The sequence below is a fragment of the Pseudophryne corroboree genome, chromosome 3 (assembly GCF_028390025.1).
Source record: "Pseudophryne corroboree isolate aPseCor3 chromosome 3, aPseCor3.hap2, whole genome shotgun sequence".
NCBI lineage: Eukaryota > Metazoa > Chordata > Amphibia > Anura > Myobatrachidae > Pseudophryne > Pseudophryne corroboree.
In genome coordinates, this window is record NC_086446.1 from 361,035,784 (window position 1) to 361,045,626 (window position 9,843).

Genomic DNA, 9,843 nt, shown 5'->3' on the forward strand with positions numbered 1-9,843 from the left:
ACACGCACACCGTGAGAGTAAAACTTTATTTCACACATGTCGACACACACATACTTACCTATGTTTACACGCCGACCTCTGTCCACTTGTCCGAGTAGAATCCACGTGTGCCTGTGAATAAAATTATACTCACCTCAATCCAGTGTCCGGATCTTTTAAAATAATCCTCGTACTTGGCAAAACAACAAAACGAACACCCGGACCAAACGGACTGAAAGGGGTCCCATGTTTACACATGGGACCCCTTTCCCCGAATGCAGAGACCCCCCCGTGACTGCTGTCACAGAAAGGTCTCTTAAGCCAATCAGGAAGCGCTACTTCGTGGCACTCTCCCGATTGGCTGTATGCGCGTGTGTGTGGGGATGTCGATACGCGTGTGTTGGCATGTCTGAAGCGGAAGGCTCATCTAGGAAGGAGGTGGAGCAGATGATTGTGGTGTCTCCGTCGGCAACGCCAACACCTGATTGGTTGGACATGTGGAATGTTTTAAATGCAAATGTGACTTTGTTACATATGAGATTAGACAAAGCAGAGTCCAGGGAAAATACAGGGAGTCAATCAATGGCTTTGACGGTGTCACAGGGCCCTTCAGGTTTATCAAAAACGTCCCCTATCCCAAATAGCAGACACTTATACCGACACGGATTCTGACTCCAGTGTCGACTACGATGATGCAAGGTTACACCCAAGGGTGGCCAAAAGTATTAATTCTATGATTATTGCAATAAAAGATGTTTTGCATATCACAGATGACCCCTCTGTCCCTGACACGAGGGTACACATGTTTAAGGAAAAGAAACCTGAGGCAACGTTTCCCCCATCTCATGAGCTGAACGCGTTATTTGAAAAAGCTTGGGAAACTCCAGACAAAAAACTGCAGATTCCCAAAATAATTCTTATGGCGTATCCTTTCCCTACACAGGACAGGGTACGGTGGGAATCCTCACCCAGGGTGGACAAGGCTTTAACGCGCTTATCCAAGAAGGTGGCGCTACCGTCTCCATACACGGCAGCCCTCAAGGATCCTGCTGAATGCAGACAGGAAACGACTTTAAAATCAATGTATACACATACGGGTGCTTTGCTCAGACCGGCAATAGCATCGGCTTGGGTTTGTAGCGCGGTAGCAGCTTGGACATATACCTTTGAAACAACAGGTATGGTCTTTTAGAGAAAACAAAAGACCAAAAAAAGCAACTATAAGCCTTTTCCAGGGCACACTTGAAAAATTGAAATGGTGAAATTAATAAAAAATAACTTTTATTGATATATACTTAAGAAAAGATGAGAGCATGAATGTTCACAAGTACTAATGTACCTATTATAGGCGAAATAATAATGTAAGTAAGCGAAAATACATGAGCCCTCATCCAAAGAGATGATTCATACATATCCTCTGTAATCGAGATTTTATTTGAATGAGGTCACTACCTCGAGTCTGATATAGTCTGATAAATGCTATAACCTGAGACCAGGTTAGTGCAATGGGTCCCAAATTGCTTTAACTGTTGGAGAATAAAATACCTACGGTACCTAGTATTCCCTGGTGGTTCCCCATCCAGGTACTAACCAGGCCCTGCAGTGCTTGGCTTCCAAGATCAGATGAGTTTGGGCATACTCAGTGCGGTCTGACCGTAGGTAAATCTGTCTCCTAGGCGCACCGTTTTCCGATTATATTGGGACCCAGGATATCAGTCACAGAATAAATGAGTATTGGGTTGTATGTGGTCAAAAAATAATACAATACGCTGCCAGATTATTGCTGGGAGATCTTATCAATAGTCGTCTGAATTGAGGCAATAATATTAGCCGTAGGGTCTTGGGGTTGGTATTTCCAATGTCAGGCTCTATTACAATTGTGCTCCCACACGTAACAAAATAAATAAGAGTTGCTCAACAGGGAAGTAGAAAGGAAGAAAAATTTGTAATCACCATAATATCCTTGGTTTTTTTCAATCTTATACAGTTTGTTACACAGTAAGAGCCCGAAGTTTGGCAAGGCTTACTCGTAGGTGGTAATGCAAAGTATACACATAAACAGCAGATTGAGTGCCAACAAACAATTCTAACAATCCCTCTGCCTCCCATATACTTGTAACATGGCTGGAACAATAGGTGCCACAGAAAATATTTTGAGCAGTTTGAAAATGTGGTAATAGCCTAAGCAAAAAAAGGGCTTTGTAGTGCCCACAATTATCAAGACAATAGGAAGTGTATCTAAAGTACAATATAATTCTTAATTTTGTAAGTTCTGAGATTGATTAATGCATAAATCATAATTACATCAGTCCCTTGTAGGCGGGTTCCTCTTTCTCTACCCTTACCCAGTAATCATGCACCAAAAGTAATGTTATGCATAGAAAGCCATAAGGAGTATAAATACATCACATAACAGAAAAGTTTTTTACTTTCCCCTATTAGCTGGGGAAGTATATGGTGAATCCTATGGGAAAGCAAGGGGGAGCTGCGGCTGGGCAGAGAGAACCCGTTTTCGGCCAGGGGCCGATGGCTATCTTACCCAACCTATTCGGGAGATCCGCAGACCAAGGGACAAAGCAGGAGTCGAGGAGTGAGGCGCCGGCGGCCGCAGTCCGTGCGACCGGAAGTTCGGGCGCCGGAACCTGAAATGACGCGCGTTTTGCTCCGAGAGCTTGATCACATGATTGCCTGCTCTCGGAGTTCCCTGCTGCCTGTACTTATGAGAGTGCGCAGCCTATCAATGGTAGAGGAGGTGTGAAAAACACCCCCCTGTAATCATCTGTGTTAAATCTCCTACGATTGGAAAGTAAATATAAACGAGCTGGGACTGATTAAAAAATAATTAATATAATCATTAAGAATATAATATGAATCAGCATATTATTCTGCTTATCTGGTTAAGTTTGGAGAACGGAAAAGGGGATAATAAACCTCGAATTGAAAAAAAAAAAAAAAATATATATATATATATATATATATATATATAAATAATAATAATAATAATAAAAATACATTAAATGAAAAATATAAGTAAATGAAAGTAGTGTAGTAAATACAAAGAGGTGAAAAGGGTCAATAACAGGAGATTGTGAGTTATGAATAACCAGATGTATATAACAATGAGAGCCTATTGAATATTAATTATTAAAAGCAAAAAGTAACTGTTTGTATTGAATGGGGGGAAAATTGTGGTTGTGATAAGTGTATTTCTCTAACGTCCTAGAGGATGCCGGGGGCTCCGTAAGGACCATGGGGATAGACGGGCTCCGCAGGAGACATGGGCACTTTAAGAAAGAATTTAGTTCCTGGTGTGCACTGGCTCCTCCCTCTCTGCCCCTCCTCCAGACCTCAGTTTGATTCTGTGCCCAGAGGAGCTGGGTGCTTTTCAGTGAGCTCTCCTGAGTTTGCTGATAGAAAGTTTTTTTTGTTAGGTTTTTTATTTTCAGGGAGCTCTGCTGGCAACAGACTCCCTGCATCGAGGGACTGAGGCGAGAGAAGCAGCCCTACTCTCTGAAGCTAGGTCCTGCTTCTTAGGCTACTGGACACCATTAGCTCCAGAGGGATCGGTACGCAGGATCTCACCCTCGCCGTCCGTCCCAGAGCCGCGCCGCCGTCCCCCTCGCAGAGCCGGAAGACTGAAGCCGGGTGAGTATGTGTTAGGTTCCTGATGCTCAGAACAAGGGAGATGTTCATGAAGTGAGTCCAGAGCACCAGGACGTAACGCTGGGAAAGGGGAATGGAAAGGGAATAGCCCCTGGCGCCCTAACTCTGTTGTCTCACCCGTGCTATCGGAAATCCCTTGCGAGACTATGGTTTCTTGAGCCCTTGGCAGCCACGTTTGAAGGGCGGATTATGTCTGCCCAACTCCGGTGCCCCCCGGTCTTAATGAGAGACAAAGGGAAATCCGAGGCAGAATGATAACAAGAGGACCTCTAACTAAGCAAACAGGCCAGGGGCTACAAGCTAACTAAAAACCTAAAGTATGTGCGGAGAAACCGCCAAAGGAAAAGAACAACAAAGGAAATGCTGATCACACGCCGACACAATACCCTTGTGTACCGGCGGTGACAGCATAAGCAGAACCCTCTGCAAAACACCAGGGACAGAAACAATAATGGAATACAGCGGCCTAGGCCAACGGACGCGGGAGAGCCGCTACTCACGGAACCGGTACGAATACTGGCAAACGGACAGGAACTTCTAATGCTGCTGACACCGACTCTCAGAACTGGAGGACAGGCAGAATCCCAAACGACAGACCGGTGGACACCAGGAAGCCAGAAGACTTGACCAGGGACAGGCAAAGCCACTGGACCTCAGGGCAGGAACGCCTCACAGCAGGACACGGGATCAGACACAGGAATCGACACAGGGACTGACACAAGAATCAACACAGGGACTGACAGGAACCAGCTCACACTTCAAGCAGACTGCAAACCAAGGAATATCACCAGCATCTGTGAATTGCAAACAGCCAGCATATAACAGAGAGGCCTAATTAATAATCCCATGCAGCTGCCCTGTTGCATGACTCTAAACTGACAAGATGCAATTAGCAGCCAGGTGAGGCTGAACACATGGGAACAAGCTGCAATTACACAGACTCACCAGCGGCAGCAGACAAGAGTATTCTAAAACAGAGCAACGGGAAATCCTGGCATGCAAGACAACTTTATAAACATAAAATAGGAATGAACCACTACCTGTGGTTCATAACAGTATCCCCTCCTTAAGGGTGAGCTCCGAGCACCCCATGACACCCACGGGGAACATAAACAGAAGTATAACATAAATTACAGAACAAAAATGCAAAACAGGAATGAGCCACAGCCGTGGCTCATAACAGTATGAGAAGCAAGAAGACTTCACAGGCGGCAGAAGACTTCGTGATCTTCGCTGGAGGTAACGCACAGCACTGCAGCTGTGCGCCATTGCTCCACACACCTACACATACTCCGGTCACTGTTAGGGTGCAGGGCGTAGGGGGGGGCGCCCTGGGCAGCATTTGGGACCTCATTCTGGCAAATGAACACATATATACAGCTGGGCACTGTATATATGTAGGAGCCCCCGCCAAAGAAATAAAATTTAAGCGGGACAGAAGCCCGCCGCCGAGGGGGAGGGGCTTCTCCCTCAGCACTCACCAGCGCCATTTTTTTCTCCACAGCACGCTGAGAGGCAGCTCCCCAGGCTCTCCCCTGCTGATACACGGTAGAAGAGGGTTGAAAAGAGAGGGGGGGGCACATAATTAGGCGCAAAAAAGTATATAAACAGCAGCTACTGGGTTAACATTAAGTTACTGTGTTATTCCGGGGTTATATAGCGCTGGGGTGTGTGCTGGCATACTCTCTCTCTGTCTCTCCAAAGGGCCTCGTGGGGGAACTGTCTTCAGAAAGGACTTTCCCTGTGTGTGTGTGGTGTGTCGGTACTCTTGTGTCGACATGTCTGATGTGGAAGGCTATGTGGGAGAGGAGCGGGAGCAAATGAATGTGGTGTCTCCGCCGACGGCGCAGACACCTGATTGGATGGATATGTGGAAGGTTTTAAATGATAATGTAAATTCCTTGCATAAAAGATTAGACAAGGCTGATGCATTGGGACAGGCAGGGTCTCAACCCTTGCCTGATCCTATGTCGCAGGGACCGTCGGGGTCTCATAAGCGCCCACTATCCCAAATTGTTGACACAGATACCGACATGGATTCTGACTCCAGTATCGATTACGATGATGCAAAGTTACAGCCAAAGTTGGCTTAATCACTCCGATATATGATTATAGCAATTAAGGAAGTTTTGCACATCACAGAGGAAACCCCTGTCCCTGACACAAGGGTTTATATGTATAAGGGAAAGAAACCTGAGGTAACTTTTCCCCCCTCACACGAACTGAATGAGTTATGTGAAAAAGCTTGGGAATCTCCAGATAAAAAACTGCAGATTTCCAAACGGATTCTTACGATGGGAATCCTCCCATAGGGTGGACAAAGCTTTAACACGCTTATCCAAAAAGGTAGCCCTGCCGTCCCAGGATACGGCTACCCTCAAGGATGCTGCTGATCGCAAATAGGAGGGTACCCTGAAGTCCATTTATACACATTCAGGTACCTTGCTCAGACCGGCAATCGCGTCGGCCTGGGTATGTAGTGCAGTAGCGGCATGGACTGATACCTTATCAGAGGAGTTTGATACCCTAGATAGGGATACTGTTTTATTGACACTGGGGGATATTAAAGACGCTGTCCTTTACATGAGAGATGCTCAAAGAGACATTAGTCTGCTGGGTTCTAGAATAAACGCTATGTCGATTTCTGCCAGAAGGGTCCTGTGGACTCGGCAATGGACAGGTGATTTCGACTCTAAACGACATATGGAGGTTTTACCTTACAGGGGTGAGGAATTGTTCGGTGAAGGTCTCTCGGACCTGGTCTCCACAGCTACGGCTGGAAAGTCAAATTTTTTGCCTTATGTTCCCTCACAGCCTAAGAGAGCACCGCATTATCAAATGCAGTCCTTTCGTTCACAAAGAAACAAGAAAGTCCGAGGTGCGTCCTTTCTTGCCAGAGGGAGGGGCAGAGGAAAGAAGCACAATACAGCTAGTTCCCAGGAACAGAAGTCCTCCCCGGCCTCTGCAAAATCCACCGCATGACGCTGGGGCTCCACTGGCGGAGTCGGGGCCAGTGGGGGCACATCTTAGGAATTTCAGCCACATGTGGGTTCACTCCCAGGTGGATCCCTGGGCAATAGAAATTGTGTCTCAGGGTTACAAGCTGGAATTCGAAGAGGTGCCTCCTCGCCGGTTTTTCAAATCGTCCCTACCGTCTTTCCCCCTAGAGAGGGAGATAGTGTTAAATGCAGTACAAAAATTGTATCTTCAGCAGGTGGTGGTCGAGGTTCCCCTCCTTCAACAGGGAAGGGGTTATTATTCGACCATGTTTGTGGTTACGAAACCGGACGGTTCGGTCAGACCCATATTGAATTTAAAATCTCTGAGCCTATACTTGAAGAGGTTCAAGTTCAAGATGGAATCGCTAAGAGCGGTCATCGCCAGCCTGGAAGGGGGGGATTTTACGGTGTCACTGGACATACAGGATGCGTACCTTCATGTCCCCATTTATCCACCTCATCAGGCGTACCTAAGATTTGCGGTAAAGGACTGTCATTACCAATTTCAGACGTTGCCGTTTGGTCTCTCAACGGCTCCGAGGATTTTCACCAAGGTAATAGCGGAAATGATGGTGCTCCTGGGCAAGCAGGGTGTCACAATTATCCCGTACTTGGACGATCTCCTCATAAAAGCGAGATCAAGAGAGCAGTTGCTGAACAGCGTATCTCTTTCACTGAAAGTGTTACAACAACACGGCTGGATTCTCAATATCCCAAAGTCGCAGTTGGTTCCTACGACTCGTCTGCCTTTCTTGGGCATGATTCTGGACACGACCCAGAAAAGGGTTTATCTTCCGATAGAAAAAGCCCAGGAACTTATGACTCTGGTCAGGAACCTTTTGAAATCAAGACAGGTGTCCGTGCATCATTGCACTCGAGTCCTGGGAAAGATGTGGCCTCATACGAGGCCATTCCCTTTGGCAGGTTCCATGCAAGGACTTTCCAATGAGATATGTTGGACAAGTGGTCCGGATCACATCTACAGATGCATTGGTTGATCACCCTGTCCCCCAGGTCCAGGGTGTCGCTCCTGTGGTGGCTGCTCACCTTCTCGAGGGCCACAGATTCGGCATTCAGGATTGGATCCTGGTGACCACGGACGCAAGCCTCCGAGGTTGGGGAGCAGTTACACAGGGAAGAAATTTCCAGGGTCTTTGGTCAAGTCAAGAGACTTGTCTGCACATCAACATCCTGGAACTAAGGGCCATATACAACGCCCTACATCAAGCGGAGGCCTTACTTCGCGACCAACCAGTTCTGATCCAGTCAGACAACATCACCGCAGTGGCTCATGTAAACCGCCAAGGCGGCACAAGGAGCAGAGCGGCAATGGCAGAAGCTACCAGGATTCTTCGCTGGGCGGAGAATCATGTAAGCGCACTGTCAGCAGTGTTCATTCCGGGAGTGGACAACTGGGAAGCAGACTTCCTCAGCAGACACGACCTACACCCGGGAGAGTGGGGACTTCATTAAGAAGTCTTTGCAAAGATTGTGAGTCGGTGGGAACTGCCACAGATAGACATGATGGCATCCCGCCTCAACAAAAAGCTACAGAGGTATTGCGCCAGGTCCAGAGACCCTCAGGCAGTAGCGGTAGACGGCCTCGTGACACCGTGGGTGTTCTGGTCCGTCTATGTATTTCCTCCTCTTCCTCTCATACCCAAGGTGTTGAGAATAGTAAGAAGAAAAGAAGTGAGAACAATCCTCGTTGTTCCAGATTGGCCACGACGGACCTGGTATCCAGATCTGCAGGAAATGCTCACGGAAGATCCGTGGCCTCTTCCTCTAAGGCAGGACCTGTTGCAACAAGGACCCTGTCTGTTCCAAGACTTACCGCGGCTGCGTTTGACGGCATGGCGGTTGAACGCCGGATCCTAGCGGAAAAAGGTATTCCGGTAGAGGTTATCCCTACGCTGATAAAGGCTAGGAAGGAAGTAACAGCAAAACATTATCACCGTATATGGCGAAGATATGTTTCTTGGTGTGAGGCTAGGGATGCTCCTACGGAAGAATTCCATCTGGGCCGTTTCCTTCACTTCCTACAAACTGGAGTGGATTTGGGCCTTAAATTAGGCTCCATTAAGGTCCAGATTTCGTCCCTATCCATTTTCTTTCAAAAAGAATTGGCTTCTCTCCCAGAAGTTCAGACTTTTGTTAAGGAAGTACTGCATATTCAGCCCCCGTTTGTGCCTCCGGTGGCGCCTTGGGACCTTAATGTGGTCTTGGACTTCCTAAAGTCACACTGGTTTGAACCACTGAAAATGGTGGAGTTGAAATATCTCACTTGGAAGGTGGTCATGTTATTAGCCCTAGCTTCGGCTAGGCGAGTGTCGGAATTAGCGGCTTTATCACATAAAAGCCCCTATCTGATTTTCCATATGGATAGAGCGGACTTGCGGACACGTCCTCAGTTCCTGCCAAAAGTGGTTTCATCCTTTCATATGAACCAACCTATTGTGGTGCCTTTGGCTACACGGGATTTAGAGGATTCCGAGTCCCTTGATGTGGTCAGGGCTTTGAAGATTTATGTAGCCAGGATGGCTAGAGCCCGAAAAACAGAAGCACTGTTTGTTCTGTATGCAGCCAACAAGCTTGGTGGTCCTGCTTCAAAGCAGACTCTGGCTCGCTGGATCTGTAACACGATTCAGCAAGCGCATTCTACGGCTGGTTTATCGTTACCAAAAAAGGTCAAGGCCCATTCCACTAGGAAAGTGGGCTCTTCTTGGACGGCTGCCCGAGGGGTCTCGGCACTACAGCTGTGTCGAGCTGCTACTTGGTCGGGTACAAACACCTTTGCAAAATTCTATAAGTTTGATACCCTGGCTGAGGAGGACCTCATGTTTGCTCAATCGGTGCTGCAGAGTCATCCGCACTCTCCCGCCCGTTTGGGAGCTTTGGTATAATCCCCATGGTCCTTACGGAGTCCCCAGCATCCTCTAGGACGTTAGAGAAAATAAGATTTTACTTACCGGTAAATCTATTTCTCGTAGTCCGTAGAGGATGCTGGACGCCCGTCCCAAGTGCGGACTTCTTCTGCAATACTTGTATATAGTTATTGCTTCAATAAGGGTTACGTTATTGTTGCATCGGGCGTGAACTGATGCTATGTTATTGTCATACTGTTTACTGGATTGTTATCACAATTTATACGGTGTGATTGGTGTGGCTGGTATGAATCTTGCCCTTGGATTAACAAAAATCC

The 9,843-nt window shown here is 47.2% G+C and overlaps 1 pseudogene; it reads right to left on the reverse strand.

Annotated features, from left to right (window-relative positions):
• Window positions 1-1,521: 1,521 nt before the first annotated feature.
• Window positions 1,522-1,640, reverse strand: LOC134894732 (5S ribosomal RNA; annotated as a pseudogene).
• Window positions 1,641-9,843: the final 8,203 nt, after the last annotated feature.